The sequence below is a fragment of the Cotesia glomerata genome, linkage group LG2 (genome assembly GCF_020080835.1).
Source record: "Cotesia glomerata isolate CgM1 linkage group LG2, MPM_Cglom_v2.3, whole genome shotgun sequence".
In the NCBI taxonomy this organism is placed as follows: Eukaryota; Metazoa; Arthropoda; class Insecta; order Hymenoptera; family Braconidae; genus Cotesia; species Cotesia glomerata.
Window position 1 is genome coordinate 19,895,831 of NC_058159.1, and position 19,673 is coordinate 19,915,503.

The 19,673-nt window shown below is 27.6% G+C and overlaps 1 long non-coding RNA gene across 1 annotated transcript; it reads right to left on the reverse strand.

Annotated features, from left to right (window-relative positions):
* Positions 1-17,207: 17,207 nt before the first annotated feature.
* LOC123259262 lies at positions 17,208-17,637 on the reverse strand. Its single transcript, XR_006508202.1, has 3 exons — positions 17,598-17,637; positions 17,352-17,519; positions 17,208-17,254 (listed from the first exon to the last, which is right to left on the reverse strand). It is a non-coding gene; the product is annotated as an uncharacterized LOC123259262 (long non-coding RNA).
* Positions 17,638-19,673: the final 2,036 nt, after the last annotated feature.

Sequence of the window (19,673 nt, forward strand, 5' to 3'; positions counted from 1 at the left end):
ATGATAAAAAAGAGTATGTAATACACTATAGAAATTTAAAACAATGTTTAGACTTGGGATTAAAATTAACAAAAGTACACCGAATTTTAAAGTTTAGAGAGTCACCATGGTTAAAACCGTATATAGATAAAAATACTGATTGTAGAAAGGCTGCAAAAAATGAATTTGAAAAAGATTTTTATAAATTAATGAATAATGCAGTTTTTGGTAAGACTATGGAAAATGTTAGAAAATATAAAGATGTTAGAATAGTTACAAGATGGTCTGGTAGATATGGTGCTTCTGATATGATTTGTAAACCAAATTTCCATAGTCTTACAGTTTTTGATGAAAATATGATTATTATTGAAATGAAATGTGCTGAAGTTAATTTTAATAAACCAATCTATGCTGGTTTTTGTATTTTAGATATGTCAAAAACTTATATATACGACTTTCATTATAATTATGTAAAGAAAAATTTTAAAAATGACGATTCTAAATTAATGTATACAGATACAGATAGTCTAATTTATCACTTTACTGTACCTAATATATATGAAATCATCAAACGTGATATTGCAAAGTTTGATACCTCTGACTATCCACCAAATAATATTTACAATATTCCGTTAGTAAATAAAAAAGTCTTAGGATTAATGAAAGACGAAAATAATGGTAAAATTATGTCGGAATTTGTTGGATTAAGAGCAAAACTTTACGCTTTTCAAATATATAAATCTGGCGAAGATCAAATTCAAGCATATGAGTCTGATGAAGAAATTAAAGATGATACGGTTAAAATGCGAGCAAAAGGTGTCAAAAAATCGACTTTGCGAACTATAACGTTTGATGATTATAAACTATGTCTATTCGATAATATAAGAGTAAAAAAAGATGAATATGTTATAAAAAGTAGAAATCATGAAGTAAATACACTTCTTCAAATGAAATTAGCTTTAAGTTGGGAAGATGACAAACGTCAACTTCTCAAAAATAGTACAGACACATTACCATGGGGTTATGAAATACCAAGTTCACAAAAGTTGCCAATATTGAAAAAACTATTAAAAGACCAAGATTATTGTAAATTAAATTTTTAAGTAATTAAATTTTAAGTAATTAAAAAATTAATGTTATGTTTTTTGTAATAATAATAAAAATAAAAAAAATGGAAATTATAAATAAACGAAAAAAATTTTTTTTCTGTTAATTTTTCATGTATATATATATATATTTTTTTATTTTAAAGTATAATTTTTAAAAACATATATAAGTACATTTTTAACATAAATTTAATTAAAGTAATTTATAATTTATTCTTGATTATGAAGGTTTGATAAGAAATTCAAACTTGTGATAAGCTGTTCCGAAATAATTCAAGTGAAGTTCTCCTGCTGAGGCCAAATCGATCAGTGATGTTAGCTGCTCTTCATTATCAATGAGCATCCGATTGGTTCGATTCGGGAAGAAGATTGAAAACTCGTTTTCCACAATTCCCAAAATTTTTGGTCCATATTTTGTGTTGACTTTCTTAATTTCCGTGATTTGATAAATCTTGTTCAGTTGCAGTTCTTCAAACTTTTTAGTTGGTAAAAAGTTCGGTAAGTTGTTGATTTTATTGATAGCACTCAAATCCATTTTTGAATTATTAAGCTAAGAAATAGATAGAAAATAGTTAATAATAATAGTAGAAATTAGTTATAAAATAGAATAATGAAATAAATGACTTACTTGATTTTCTGTAGAGTACACAATTTTAAATATTTTTAACAAAAGACACAAATTTTTTAAACTGAACGACTGATTGAAGTAACTGCAGGCAGAGGACTGAAATTTGGAGGCAAGTAAGTATAACTCCCCACCAACGATCCCCTCCCAACGACGACGACAACGCCAAAAACAAGTTTAAACTTGTCGGATGACGTAAAAACATGACGTAATCGAGAGAGGTGGGGGTTAAAAACCGTTAAAATTCACGATGACTACGCGAAAAAACAGGTTCAAACTTGTCGGATGACGTAAAAACATGATGTAATCGAGAGAGGAGGGGCTAAAAAACGTTAAAATTCAAAAAACTCTTACCCCCACGTCGATAAAACAGAACATCATTCGGTATCGAACCGACTGTTAACATCACCCTGCAGTCGATAACATAGATCACCAGTTGACACCACCAATCGATAAATAAACTTCAATACCTACACCTCCATTTCATCCCACCAGAGCGGCGTAAGTATCAAACGTTCTCGCATATACTTATACTACAAGTCATTTGAATATATACAAAATTCATCATCACATCAAGTAAGTGCATGTTACATTAACACCAAAGCTGATACACGGCAAAGGTATCAGCTTTGCTGTTGGGGTGGTAGCATTTTGACCTCAAACAATCGATCAACAAATCGATTATAACCCCCCAACAGTCGGTAAAAATCGATTACCAAATGGATGATAATCCCTAACAGTCGATAAAAATCGATCAACAAATCGATGATAATCCCCCCAACAGTCGGTAAGTAGAGCACAAAAACCAACCATCGATATCGCAGAAACTCCGCCAACAACCGTCGGTAAGGCAGAAACCCACACTGTCGGTACTGCAGGAATCTGTTTTATCGGGGGGCCAAACCCTCCCTGTTTAGCTACTACTGTTGTTTCTAAGTTACCTCTTATCGATCTCGGAACCTGTTTGCTACCAGAATATATGCACTCGGCGTTACTTGGTGTAGGACGGCAATTTACTAAGATCTATGTTAATAAAAAAGGCCCTTGGAATTTGAAAAAATTGTTGTGGAGCAATTGATAACGATTTATTGGAAATTCGACCACCACATTTCATCAACAGAATGCCAAAAAGCTTATCAGACTTGAAATTGTATAAAACCTCAAGAATACTATTATTTTTATCTTATTTTACTCACTTCCAGTCTTGGAAAATCGTCTACCACAAAAATATTTGGAACATTGACTGCTTTTTGTTAAAGGATTATATATGTTACTCCAAGGTCAAATTACAAAACAAGATATAATAAAAGCAAACGAACTATTAACAGAATTTGTAAAACAAACTGAAATTCTGTACAGTGATCGTGAATTAAGTTATAATCTTCACCAACATACATTATTCGCTAATAGTAGAAAGAAGGGGCCCTTTGAACCATACATCAGCATTTTCTTTTGAAAATTTTTAATGGTTCCACCAGATTCGGTAGAATCTGGCGCCAGAGTCCCGTTCAAACGGAGCGCCAGACTACCGAGTGTGTATATACCGTAAGCAGAACGGTTTTTTGAGGTTGCATAATTTTATTAATTTTACAGACCTTTTTTTCCTTCAAGAATACTTTATAATAATACGTTACATCTTATATTATCAATATTAACTAATTCTAGTTAGTGATAAATATGAATTCTATTTAAAATTCATAAAATTCACTGGCACAAACTATAGCGACCCAGATTTTTAGATTTTAACTTTTTTCTTATGGGGAACATAACCTCCCGATGATAGAAAAGTATGAAACTATAGTTAAAAAAAAAAAGGTGGATACGCGACGGAAGCTTATGCGCTGTGAGCACGTGTGTATATTATAAATATATATATGTCGCTGTATAACGTGTTATAGGTGTGGTGCTGTAAGCGCTTAATGCATCCAACGCAAACGCACCCAAAGATATTTCACATCCTGCATTTACACATGCCGGGGTGCGTTGGAATTATTTTTACGTAAAGTATAGCTTAATGAAAATAGTTTTCCATGAAAAGAAAAATGCAGCCAACGTAATATTAAAGTTGGTACTGTAGAATAGATGAAGTAAACTAAAATCTTAGAGACTCTCACAAATGTTAATGAACTAAAGTATCTTGTCTGCAATTATTTTGTTATTTATTCACTTTTAATTTCCAACAAAACAGTATTGAAATTAAATGATCAATTTTTTGAGTTACAAAAATTATCAAGTTTTTTTCTACGATTATATGAAATATAAAGATTTTGATTGATAATTTAGTTTATTAATCTTAACCAAAGAGTATATGCGGCTTATTTATATAAAATTTTATTAATGCAACTAGATATTGTACGAAAAATAAAGATTAATTTATTAATATTACAATTTTAGGAACATTTAATTTTCGCGGGAAAGGTACAAATTTTGAATTAAACATTTTTTTAATTACAAAAAATGTTAAGATTTTTTTTATTATAAAATCTTTAGAATTAACTATCAAACAACTTTACATGTGGATTTTTTAAAATTATTCATATTTTCTTCTAACTAAATTTTATTTAGTAACAACAGTCAATACTTAAAAGAGCTAAAATTGTTTGGGTTTGCTTTCATCAAAAAAGTCAGCTAATCAAAGTCTTAAGGTGCAATTTCATGCTGACGCTTGACGCTGGCTTAGAGCGTCAAATGAGCTTAAATTGAATATAGTTTCGACTGGAGCGCCATCTTAAATTAATGCAGCGTCAGTCAAAACTAAACATTGTTTAGTTCGTAAGAATCAGCGTCAAGCGTCAGCATGAAATTGCACCTTAAGGAAGTCCTTTCGCTCCAGTTGAGTCATAACAACTGTAGTAGTAAATTTTCAATAAATTAAAATACAAAACCCATAAAAATTCCTAAAATTAAAAAATAAATAGTATATGAGGCATTAATCGTTGAAATTTTGAAAATTAAAAAAAAATAGTTAAATACAAAAATTAATTTGACTGTTGTAAATCAGCTGTTAGTAACCTGTTCGTGATTTGGCAACGCTTTATTTCGGTTGTTTACATTTTCATTTGCACAATATAACCTTAACCGTGTTTAACTTTTTGCAGACAGTGTAAATAAATAAATTAATTAAAAATGTTTAGTCACAAAACCATAACATTCTAATGTCTCATGGCAGGAATGCTAGTATTTTTTAATTATTGTTTTATTTTTCAATTATGAATTATGAAAATTTGTTAACAATAAATTAACTAATAAGTATGCATGAAAAACATAAGCGCGTTAAAGTTTAGTTTGAATTTATAGCTCCCTGAAGTTGGCAACCAAAAATCAATTTTTATTAACTTTATATAAACAAATCGTTTGTTCGTTGTTTGTTCTTTAATGTTCGTTAGAATTTTTATTTGTTCGATTATTGTTTATTTATAAAAAATTAAAAAAATTTTTTTCTGAAGTTGGCATTTTATACCTTAAATTATAAATTTTTTTTTTTTTTCTGATAGCTTGACATTTTTTATTGTTTGTTCGATCAATTAAATTATTTGTTCGATCGTTTTTATATTTTTAATTCATTTTTTTCTAAAAAATTTATAGGTATATTTAAAATTGGTATTGCGCATGCGTCAACCGAACTCGCCATACTACACCGCTGCTACCTGTAAAATACTTAAGCGCAATTTAATTCAAATAACATAATGATAAATATTATTATTATCGGTATGTTAAGATAAATAAAATTATTACACCTATGATGAAAAATTATTCAATGTATAAAAATTATCTTACATCTACACTAAACAAGAAACAAATTTTCACGCTGCATGTTTGTAAAAATCGTATATTAACGCCGTGTGGAGTTATCGACAATTTATTTTTTTTTGTTGGTTTGTTAATTTTTTGTTTTCCTTAATTTTTTTAATAAAAAATTAATTTAAAAAATTGTTAGATTTTCGGTAATTTCAAGATCATAAAAAATATGTGTGACAATAGTTGGTTATCAACAAAATAGAATTACATTTATAGAAGTAAATGAAGACACGGCACAGCAGTACAGTGTTATGTCCTCCTCCTGGTGGACAACGATGGAAATCTTTGTTTAACTTTAAAGTTACCGACGTGGTCTTTGATTCGCCCGGGAATATTGAAATATTCAACTTTATCAACGGGAATTTATTGGATGAGGAAGATGATAATGTGTGAATATAAATTAAATAAATATTTGAACGGAATTAAGTTATATAAATTGAAATATATATATTCAAAGGCTTTACACAAAATTAGAAACGAGGTGATAGGTCTGAGCTCGAATACTATTCTGCTGTTTTTCAAATATGTCTAAGTCCGACTCATAGCACTGGAAGTGGCGGGGCCGACTCTCCCTACCATCCGAGTATTCCGCTGTACTGGCCTTTTGGCAACGTTGATTGGTCCCTCTCCTTCCTACTGGGTCCTACCTATGCTCCTACTCAGGTACTCGTCCTTTCCGACCGTTGTTGAACTACCTGGGCTCGCTAGCAGAGTTGTCCGAAGTTTCATCACCCCTGGGAATTTACCGGCCTGAGTGGTTGGACTAGACTCGTCATAAATGAGGGTCACTAGTCGGCTCAGACTACCTTCTCGCATTTTTTATACAACATTTTATTTTTCTCAAGAGATTAAAATATATTTTCTAATTTCTATAATTACTTAGGTCGAGAGCAATTAGGTAGTAAATTTATATATTTATGGCTTAGTCCTCTTGACTATCTTATTATTACTAGTCTATTGTGATAAATTTTCAGAGAGTAAAAATACATTTTAACAATAACCTTTTTTTACAAATGGCTAAAAGTCTAGACTTAGGTTGTGGGGTTTTCCAAAGTTTTTCTTATTAATATAAATAAATCTAATGTTAAATTTTGCGCTATCAAAGGGGTATCGTCAGTGCTCGCGAGGCGGCGCCAGTCGCGGTTCAGCTAAACCGTGATATGATATCACAACAGACAAGAAATATTAAGGGATAAAAATAAGATGATTTTTTATGTTTGATAAATAACAATTTTTAATAATCATGTTTAAAAAGATCTCAGACATATTATCAATAAAATAAATGCTGTTTAACAATGCTTAACAGCTGATCCCCTCTTTTTCTCACGTCGCACTCACTGCAAGAAACCATACTATCCTTGTTGCACTGATGATTATAAAGGTACAGTGAAAGCTGTTAAAAGTTACCGTAGTTCTGTCTCAATTTCACATAAAACACTAATAAGAGCAAGAAAGACAACCTGGGTAACTTTTAAGAGCTTTTACTGTATTGCAGTTTTATGTTTTTCTTTTTAAAGAAATGAGAATTTCGAAAAACACTACTTGAAATAGATAATAAAAAATCTATTACGGAGCAGAGCGTTTTCACAAAATTCTTCTTCGTTTAGGGAGAAACATAAAACTGCAATCGTAGCTCAGGTAAAAAGATTATATATAATTATATATAATTATACATAACTTATATATAAAATGGCCCTATATAATTATATATAATTATATAGAATCATATATAATTAGATATAATTATATAGAATCATATATAATTATTTCTAGAAAAATAAAAAAAAATTCGGCGAGCGCGGGGATCGAACCGGGGACCTGGCGCTTCAAAGACTGACGCGCTACCCGTTTACCTACTTGAAACTTACTTGTAGAGCAGACTTTGAAGTAACTACAACTAATGCAAATCGTAAACATAATCAATTTTTATAAGTTAACTAAATTAATGCAGTTCTTATTATTTCATCTACAAAAAATACTATAGATCAATAGATTATTAATGATTGGAGTAGCAGACTCTGAGATAAAAAAATTAAATACAATTGTATATGATTCATATATAATTATATATGATTTCCGTATAGTTGCACTGATAGAAGGATTTGCTTATATTTAATAAGCTTTATTAACTATTAATAAATGATTTTTAACATCATAGGATTTAATTAATATTTATTAACAGTTAATAAATTATTTATTAAATACGATTCATTAAATGTTAATAAATAATTGTTAACAGTTAACAAATATTTGTTAACTATTAATAAATACTTATTAAATATTAATAAATGTACTTTCCTCTCAAATAAATATTTATTGAATGTTAAAAACATTTATTAAAATTTAATAAATTAAAAATTGTCTTCAAACAAATTAAATTTCTAATAGTTAATAAATCCTTTTATCAGTTTACATATCATTATATATAATTGTATATAATAATGTTTGTAACTTTTGTACAATTCTATAGAATTATTATTTAAAATTAGATATGATTATATCTAATTATATAAAATTATATGGAATTATATATGATTATATATAATTATTGGAAAAATGTTACATCTAATTATATACTATTATATATAATCATATATAATTATATGCAATCATATATAATTATATGTAATTATATATGATTATTAAAAAATGCTGCATCTAATTATATATTATTATATATAATCATATATAATTATATGCAATTATATATAATTATATGTAATTATATATGATAATATATAATTATTAAAAAATGCTGCATCTAATTATATATAATTATATGCAATTATATATAATTATATATGATAATATATAATTATTAAAAAATACTGCATCCAATTATATATTATTATATATAATTATATATAATTACATATAATCATATATTATTATATGTAAGTAATATATAATTATATATAAGTAATATATAATAACATATAAGTATATATAATTATATATAAATTTTTTTACCCGGGTATTAAGAAGTCATGATCAACCATTGGCAGTACGGGTTAACATAGAAGCCAGCTGGGTAAACAATTAGCAAAAGAGGAAAAAAAAGTGGTCATGAGATTGATTGTCTAATTAATACATAATTTTATTATCCATTGATATGTATTACATATGTATTAAAAGGATAAAATATCAAATTTTTTTTTTTTTTTTATTTTTTTTTCATAAAGCATTAAATATATCCCACCAGAAAAATAATTACTTGAATAACTACTGTTAAATTATTTTTAATCTAGAGTAATTACATAGTTTCTCTACGTTAATAACCTAAAAAATATGCCTTTTATTTACCGGACATGTTTATGTGCATTTTTTTTCTAGTTGCAAAAGTATTTAGTTATATATGCCCTTGTGGAAATTTTTCGACTTTTTCGGAAAAGACTTCCAAAAACTTCTAAAGACTTTCTCAGAGTTCTTAAGGTTTTTAGAGAAAGTCCGAAAAATTTTCACAAGGGTGTAACTATAAATACTATAAATAATAAACTATAAACAATAATGTCTTTATAACTATAAATAATGTCTTACACTGATCAACAGTGATAAGGGTAGTTAATAGTGATTAATAAATTTTTAATTATAACAACTAGTAAACTGATACTTGAGTTACTTAGAGCTTAACTACAACTGAAGTAAATAAACAATGTACAGAGCCGTAGTATTTTTAAAAGATTTTTAATCTTTTAAAATAATACGTACTGTAGTGCTACAATAAATCAATCGTTTACGGGGTAAAATTCTTTACCACTTTTCAAATGATATAAATATTATAGATTAATTTTTTATGAATTATAACTTTCATTGTATTTTTAAAATGTGTTTATTTTTTAGGAAAAATTTGTTGGAACGGTACTTTAATTTTTAGTTGTTTTTTTTTTTTTTTTCAACTCCTAACCTCACTATTTTTATTCAGGAAAATCATTGCTAATAATGAAAACTGATTAAATTTAAATAAAGCAGTAATTATAATTATAAGTACTAACCAGTGTAAAACCTATTGTAATTTAATGGCGATAATTGAAGTACTTATTGTAAATAAATAATGATGTTACGAAAAGAAAAGACGATTTTAAAACTGTCCAAGAACTAGAAGCTTTTTCACTATATAAATAATATCTATAAAAAGTCAATCCGCTGTTAGTGGAACCTGCAAATTCATTCAATTAATGTAGATAAATAGCTATGAGATATGGTAATAATAATATTTAATTTTTTATTGTTGTTGAAAGTTTTATTTACAACTTTTACTATCATGAGTTGACCTGAAAATATCTGAGATACGTGTTAATTCTTAAACGCTCGGTTGCTTTTTAAATTTGAATCTGACAGATAAATGTGGATGATAATCGGACGATGAACATTATTATGATAGTAGCTTTGCCACTTAATTGGAACCTATATATATATAGGATTCGATGAATCTAAATTAAATTAGTTGAAGATTTCACTAAACTTTGAAGTCTTGAAACATATATATGTTCATATATATGAATTCATACCTGAGAGATAAGTATCATACAATACTAATGAGTTGCTCTGGAGATTTAACCATCATTCGTTTATGAATGAAACGCCTAAAAACTGCCCTAATTCCGTAATTTATAATTCAGGATACATATATTATAAACAATACTAATCACATTACTTGATGCAATTAATATAAATATTTTCTACCAAAACAATTTTTATTGATATTCAAGTTGACATTCAGTTATTGATAACTTAAAATATTTTTGATAATAAAAATACCTGATGATTTTTTACTTATGCTTTTTTGTTTTATGTTCATAAAAATAATTAATTATTTTATTTAACTGATCTTGATAAATTGGTTATAAAAATATTTCGGTACAATTGTTTTCATAAAAATGTACCCATTTTTATTTATTTTTCAAATAAATATACCCATTTTTATTTCGCTTACGAATTATCAACCAAGTATTAGCGACAATTCATGTTGATAAGTAAATTCAATTATCTTTTACAAAATTTTTTCGATGAAACTTAAAAAAAATCTATTAAAATGTAAAAAACAACAATATCCTACATGAGCATAGTAAAAAATTAATTTGTGATTTAAAAGTTAGAAATTTTATGATTAGAATAACTTATGGATAACGATACTGAAAGTAAGCGAGTGTTCTTCGTAAACTCGATTTTTTTTTTACTTTTACAATTAATCTATTTATCATTCATTACCTGCGATACCGATTACTATTAATAATCCATTCGAAAAATCTAAAAACATTGGGTATTTAATAAACGCAAATTCAAAATATGAAATAAATTTACACAATATTAAATAATAAGTTATTATTTTCATCGACGTGCTGGAGTATGTCCATCTATGGACTTGAATTAAAGATCCACTAGTTACAATTGACCCTCAGGCATGAAAATATTCTAAATTAAATAATAAGATTGATCAAAACCTTATTAGTAACGATTAAAAATCACCGCCATTACTTACATCATAATGGCTGTGATTCCTATTAACTATATCTGGCTAAATTTACTGATGTCATATGCAATATTGAAACGATAAAAAAGTGCACTTATATATAATTTTTACTTTCGATTCATGACTTTTCTATATCGATCAAGCATGTTTGATGAGCTCACCTAGTTGTACTCTCTCAACTTTTATTGTGTCATCAACAAAATTAGTTAACACTGAATAAACATAATTTTGTTAATTGTTCATTTATATATTTACGTCTCTATAATTAAATCTAGGATAAATGTATCGTGTTGTTAAACAGACTTGACAGAACGTTGCAATGAAGTAATACCACTTCATGTCTGTACTCAGCATTGCAATTTTCAATTAAGAAAACATTATCATGAATATTCATTTAAAACTGAAATAGATAAGTATTAGCTACAAGATCAAATATATATATAGTGCTATTTTAAGCTGTACACTATAACGTATTACAATTTAGTAGTATAATAGAATATATTAATGTGATTATAAAATAATACGACTACATCAATAATAACTAAATACCATTACACTAAAACAAAATAAGCTTTTTTTTAATTGATCGAACAAATGAAATAATTATATCAGTAATTCACCTTTATTTTATTGAACCTAATGATATTTTAAAATATGTCAATACTTTTGACATAAATCATAAAAAAAAAAATATTTTCTAAACTGACGGATGATACAAAATTGAATTTTCAATATAAAACTAAATGGCATAAATTTATTGTTAAAATAATTTTAGTTTAACACTTATCAATATACCAATAGTATAACTATTAACAATCTACAATCAACATTTAAAATTATGAATATACATAAAGGTGTGAGAGAATATCGTTAGTTATCTCTATAAATAAGTTATGTTTATTATTTGATTCTTAAAAAAATACCAAAATACACAACGAAAATATTAATTAAAATTTCATAAAGTTTATATACTTTTCAACATTTTGCTTCGAATTTCTGCTATCTTATATATTTAATATTGCAATAGATTTTAAACAGTTTCAATTATTAAACTTAAGTTATAAATATAAAAGACTTCTTCATAACATTTTGCAAATTTCAGGCATGCTAAATAAAATTATAGTATTGAAAAACATACTAAAAGAAAATAATTAATAAATAATTATAAAAAATAACTTCATAACTTTACAACGAAAACAAAAGTAAATTAATAAGGATTTTTCCTTTGTTACAAATAGTAAAAAGTAATGTACACTTCTAGCATCTTACGTATAGAACTCCATGAGGCAATACCTTTGAACTATTCGGTTTGATTCTACCTTCTCCAGTGAGATCATTATAACATACCCAAGCTCCAGATATTCTTCGACAAAAGCGACGTAATGACCCGGAGAATATCCTGCTACTTCCGCATAATCTAAAATTTAATAAACAATTATTATAAACTTGAAAAAGCACATCAAAATAAATTAAAATGATCTACAAACCGGTAACGAAGATTGTGAGCACTATCGTCTTCATTAGTCACCGATAAGTTTAAATATTCGGGCAGGTCACGTAATTTGCACTCTCGACCTTCTGCTTCTAAACGTGTTTTAATATCTAACTCGATATAAATATAATGATTTGGGAATTGACGGCGTATTCTTTTTATTCCCTTGACAATAATTACAATACATGTTATAGAGAACACTATGGAAATCTAATGCTCTGTCTAATGTACTGGAAGCCACGTTTAGTAAGTAGTTGGTGGTTTATTGGAAAAGGTTGGTACATTTCTAGTGTTATTATTTTTACATCCAGATGAAGGACAAACATTTTTCTCAATAAGACTTGGTTCATTAGCAAAAAAGTTTAATCCACAGTAAATTAACATTGTCTTCACAAAATATCATGCGTGAAATAGTTACAACTTTGCAATCTTCTTTTTTTATTTTTTGTTGAGATTTTTCCGTGTTTTTGTAAATAGGATATAGAATTTGAAATCTTTTCTGATAAATATCATCCGTTACACCATTTTTTTTTAAGTCAATTACAAATTGAAAAATATCATTTTTCGAATTTTTACAAAAATCAAAAAACAATATCTTGTAAAGTGCTCTCAAATAACAATTGTATAATAATATCGAAGGGACATGTATTTTGCGGTAACCAGTCATAACCATTATATTTGACAGCTTTACATCTGAAACCATTCTGTAGTACGTATTTAATATTTTTTTTTATTATTTTTTTGTCAGCTTTATTTTTGTCAGATACAACAAAATTATTATGAACATTAATACCTGGATTATCTTGGAAATATTTACCACAGTTCCTTTTTTTCCGACTAACTTCCTCGATAGCTTCAACTAAAGTTCTTTTTTGTTTCACACTACTTAATGGAGTACTTGTTTTGAAAGAATAATTATGATCATCAACTTTTCTACTTTCACGTTTTTTAGGGCTTCATTATCCAACGCATCATTATCATTATCGATAGCATAAGTTTTTGGGTCATCAATGTCAATATTGTTAGTATAGTTATCAGATACTGTAATTTCGTTAACAGTAACTTCTTCTTTGCCATCGTCTTGAACTTTTTGATCGTATACATATTTATCATTAATTTGCTCCGAATCTGATGAGTTCAGCATATTTTCTTCCCCCTCAATAGTTTCTAAATTCATCCAACCAAACTTGTCAAAATTATCATCTTTTCCTTTACCCATCCAATTTTCGTAACGTTCTTTTTGGTTTTTTTCTTCAGTTATTTTACTTTAAATTATAGTTTAAAATGTTAGGATCTTCTTTGTTTATGTTTTTATAATTATTATTAGTACAACTTTCACCAGAATTTCCATTAGAATGAAAAGGAACTTCATCAGCATTGAGGGTAGTTTCACTTTTGTCACCAGATAGTTCATTATTTTCTTCGGTATTTTTAACAGCATCACCAATACTATTTTCATCAATTCCATCTATTTCACTTAGCTGACAATTTAAGAGATTAGATTTATTTGTTGTACGATTATTAAAATTTGTAGCGAGAAATTTCGTCACCTTCAATTTGAACAAATTTACTCCTCCATTTAGATAATCAAGATGAAGCTTCTCAAACATGTATAAGCATCTGTTGGTAACGGTACTTGATGTCTTAAAGAAATCTTCAAATCCTTAAAATCCTCTTCAATATAACTAGAAATAGCTCTTAAGTCAGTGTAAGGAATACAAATATTAGTCCATAATGGAAATTCCACGACCACATCTATGATTGGTTTTACTAATGAAGATAAATAAAAACTTTGAATCTTTTTACCCTCAACAATTTGATTATTTGCTGCTTTTATAATTCCTCTTACCCATGACGAAATGGATGGTGAGTCTTCTTTATTTGAATCTGGAGGAGTATTTGTAAATGGTTTTTCTTCCAAGTCAAATTTTTCAATTTGTTCGCTGACGTTTAAAAAAGAATTTTTCAATATTTCGAGTTGAAATTAAATTTTCTAATTCATTTCTAGCGTCTATAGGAGTTATTTTTTCACCATTGACATTAATAATACTGTCTTCATAGGGTGTATTACAAACAATTAGTATTAATAATAATATTCGCTCAAATTTGTCTAAATCTTTACAATCAATTAACAGACAAAAACAATAAGTATAAAACCTTTTAATTGAAGGATGTAGAACACTTTTAAAACAGCTCCAACCGGTAAATGCATGTACAAAATGAGCTGTATCCAATCTAATAAAGGTTTTAACATTTGTTTCTTTGTCAGGGTTTCTAATTTTTTCAAAACATACATTTATATATTGCTTGAGAGACATCTCGTTGAATGCAAGTGACATATGTTAAGTTGAGCTCGATTACCATCGGAGACAGCTTCATGGGGAGGTTTTGCTCCTAACCCAATCCACAATCTCAGCTATAATGTTATATATTCTGTCGTATGCTTATCTGATATCATTTGGTAAATCGATTGTGTAGATTTATCAAAATTAATCACAATTTGATAAAGGAAAATGTACGAACTTTTATTACTTCCACTTATTATTTGACGAGCAACTCCTCCGGTTCCGTCTATAGCAATTGATGAGTATTTTTGATGAAGGCGGCGATACTCTTTGTAACAATGCATTTGGGATTGAGTTGCGTATATAACAATAAATGGTAGTTGACATACTTGATGAATGGAGTTGTTATAGATAGGAATTTTCCTCAGCCCATCGATTGCTAAAAAAATATCTTTCCTGTCATTTGGACTTATACCTAGTTCAGTATCAATAAATTCTTTTTTCGCTTGATGTAAAAACATTTGGGTTATGTAAAAGGACATCCAGTATTACCTGGTCTCAATAACTTCGCTGCAGCTTGTCTTCTATATCCATGCATCAACCCAGTGTCTTTTAACCTTTTTACTTTCAACTTTTCTTTGCTCACCTTGAAAAGGTCGTTGCAAATCTTCGTGTGACTCTGCATGCCTTGTATCGATACATCGCATTTTAATAAATACAGAATTTGTCTCAGAAGGAGCTTGATCGATAAACCCCAACAAACGGTTTCCACATTTTTTACTTTTGCAATGTGCTTTTAAAATCATGTAATGTTCACCATTTTTAGATATTCTACCGTTATCAAAGATAAACGCACACGGTAAACGGTATTGTTCCCAAAATATATAAGCTATAGTATGAGTCCAAGCCTTTTTTTTTAGTTTCACATCTTGTTTATCTTTATCGTCCACCTGCTGTACAATATTATTCCACGATTCTCGACGAATTTCGACATCGAACTCCTCTAAATTATCAGAACTATCAAAAAATATACCATCATGACAATAGTCTGGATCTTTAGTGTCATCATCTTCATCTTCACTACTACTGGGACTACCACGATCTTCAATACTTGTTTCATTTTTATAATTATTAGGTTCAGTACTCAGTGGGTCACTAAAAAAGCCAGTTTCTTTGAGAGCAATGGTTAAAATGTTTCTTCTATCATTATTTACATTAGTTCGAACAGCATCAACATTCCATTTGTCATTTAAATCTTTTGAAATTAGTTTCCATACTTCTGATGACCACTTTTGTTTTTCGGGTGGTATAAAATATTTTATGTGTTTTTTTAAAACTTTTACTGCATCTTCGACGCTCACTAGCGCTTTTTGCGCTTTTAGTCCCATTGATGATAAACCAGTAATTAAAATCTGAAAAAATGAAATAAACAGTATAATTACAATATAATAACAATGTATTCCATCAATTAATTTACTTTTATGATTTTATCAATTTGCTGCATTTTTTTTTAATAAATGCATAAATATATATTTTTATTTTGGATAAAATTTATCAATAACGACAAATTATTTAAGATCATTTTTAAAATTTAACTAACCTGTTTAAAAGTACATGAATAGTTTTAGTAATCAAAATCACTAAATATTTTTTTATACTTAGATAGTAGAAAAAAAGACCAAGAGTGATTTAAAAATATTTTTCAATTTATTTTGCAAGTATTAATTAAATTTGCAGGATTAATTAAATTTTTTTGTCATATGGTTTATAAATATAGCACGTAAAAACACTCAAAAGAAACATAAAAATTTAAGCAATTGTCTTTTGTTTCAAGAGAATAAATATTTTATATAGATATTATTATTATGTATTTATTAAAACACTATCGAAATTACTTTACCGACTGATAATCAAATATTTTTTTTTTTTTTTTAAGATGAAAAAACTTGCCAGTATTATATTTGATGTAATAATTAAAGTGATTTATAAATACTTATTTTTCTTCCTTGATTAAACTGAATTAAATAATTTTTTAAATTATGTCAGAGACTTTAAAATACATAATTTAATTACTGTATGTATCATTCTGGGTATAACCTTAAACAAACATTGAATTTAATTAAACATTCAACTAATTTTTTTATATAAAATTTTTTTACTATAATAAATCCTACAATTTTTGACAACTCATAAAATTAAACTTTTTAGACATTACTATTGTTATGGAAAATAATTTTTGCAAAAAAATAATCTTTACATATTTTTTAGGTCTTCAGTAATAATATTCTATTGATTCAGTTTAATCTCAACAAACTTAACTCAAATATAAATAATTTAATACACTTTTTTAATTATCAAAAGAACACTTGGTTCAATTTTTTAATAATTAATTTGAAAAATACTCACATTTAACATCATGAAAATATTTTTCTATTATTTTAGACATCATTTATTTTATTTCTGGTATTCCTCAGCAATTTTACAATATTTTTTCTGCAACTTTTTATAGAAAAAAAATACATTAGAAATTACACCAATTCATTTGATAATAAAAAAAAAAAAAAAAAGTACCAAATATTTAGATAGTTTTAACAACCTAAGATTGTCGAAGTTTTAGCCTTTGTGTGAAGTGTGTTATTTAAATCAAAATTCATCAAATTTATGCCCTGGTTACATATAGTTGTTCATTTTTTTAGACACATCCGTTTATTTACTGCATCAATCGGATAGCCTTTTCTTTGGCCTGCCACACAATATTCAATACCTACAAAAAAAAGAGAGAAAAAAAGTTAGGTAATGTATGATAAGAATCTATGAGAAAAATTAAAATATAAACAATTACCAAATTGTTTCTTTCTGAATAAGAAACTGAAAACCAATTCCTCTATGCAACTTATCTTAATTTTTCATGACTGACCTTAGGACACACCACACTTATGTGAACATATTCCAGTAGTCTCACTTGCGAGTGTGTCGAATTCATCGTTATGCTTTTGAAAAATTAATCATATACTTGCAATTCAAGATTATTCACAAAGATAATTAGCAAGATCCAGAAACCGATTACTAAAAAACATTTCCGACAGTTTTTCTGTTAGGTCCTACGGACTCTCGTACAACTTGAAGCTCTGGTATATTGCAAATTTTTAAACGGTTAACCATTCATAATCCTTGAGCAGAAATTGATAGCGATGCATAAAGTGCTAACCAATGAAAGCAACGTTGAACCTGTGGTGTTATCTTGAACAACGAATTCCTCCCGAGTCATGTTCCACAGTAGTGCCTTTTTCGGAAAAGATTATAAATCCACCAAGTAATAAAATATATTAGTGATGCGGGTTGTAATGAATGTTATTACAATGCTCTCTTTTTGAACTCAAACATCGAGTCACAATTATTTGAAAGTAGCAACTTTAAGGGGGGTATAAAAATAGATAAAAAGTACTGCAAATTTGTTCACTTTTTGGTGACCATAACAGAAAGCTTATAGATTATACTTTTCTCGCCTAAAGCCATTGTTATCATGTTATTCCTAGTATTTAGGTAATGCAGTACTTGCTTATTTCAATAAGAGGTTCCAAACTTTATAGATGTTCACGCTTGTCGAGGTACCAATGAATTTTAGTAAGAAAAAATCACTCTATCGGTCTCGAAAAAAAAATTTTGGTAGCTAAATCATTGTATACTGTCAATTTCATTTTAGCTTTTGGACAAGACTTTAGACATATTCCTGTTTTTTAACCTTCAGATCTGGAGTTGAGGGTTACCTCGAAGAGTACCTCGGCTGAATACTAATTACTCTTAAAACTTTTGCTGTCATCATTAATAGAGGAAAATTTTTCCTTCCAACTTAGAAGATCTTGATTCAAGCTTTTGACAGGTGGATCCTCTCACAAGAAATATTAAGTGGTCATTCTCTTTGTTAGTATTATTCTAAAAAGGAAGATAAAAATAATTTAGTTCATATTTTGCTGCATTAAAATTCGTTTTGTTGATAGTTACAACTATTGAGGTAATATAGTAGAGTTAAAAAGAATTAGAGATGAATTAGACTGAGTTAAAAAGAGTTAAAAATTAGAATGAATACACTAAAATTACATATTATTTTTAGAATACTGAGGTTATCAAATCAAGAAATATAAATAAAAAGTTTTTAAAATTTGCATTCATAATTTTTGAAAAATTCAAGCATGTGATATTTTTCTATACATTTTTTATACTACTAATCTATTAGAGTTAAAAAAATTTTTTAATTAGTTACTTTTGGAGTAATATATATTTTTTTGATTAAATATTCGCATAGTGACTCTGATGCACTACAAGATGCACGTATCTTTGACTTAAAACTGAGAGAGAATATCTTTGGAAATAATTTATGTAAATACTCTATGGAATGTAAAAAAATTTGTCAATTTGTCAATTAATAACACATAAACCAATCCCAACATTTTAGAGAGAGAGGGAAATGATTATGAACGCACGTAAATCAATAACTAACTTACACAAATAAAAAACTCTTTTACACACAAATTTCAACGATATTTATCTTACCCCAACCATCGTACTTGGTTACATGATAATTCTTTCTTGCAACTTATCTTGTGTGCCAGCTTACGAAAGAATCGAGAAAAACACTCCGAATTATAAATTGATTGAAATTGCACCATGACTATGTTGGCCTCATAGCCTCGTTACGTCGGGGAATTTGTTTGATTCAGCGCATGCGCAATAAAGAATATGAATAACCAAAAACCATTTTTTGAAAAAAATGAAATTAAAAATATAAAAAGCGATCAAACAAACCATTTGGTAGATCAGGCAAAACGTAATAAAAAATGTCAAGCTATCAGAAAAAAAAAAAAAATTTATAATTTAAGGTATAAAATGCCAACTTCAGAAAAAAATTTTGTTTAATTTT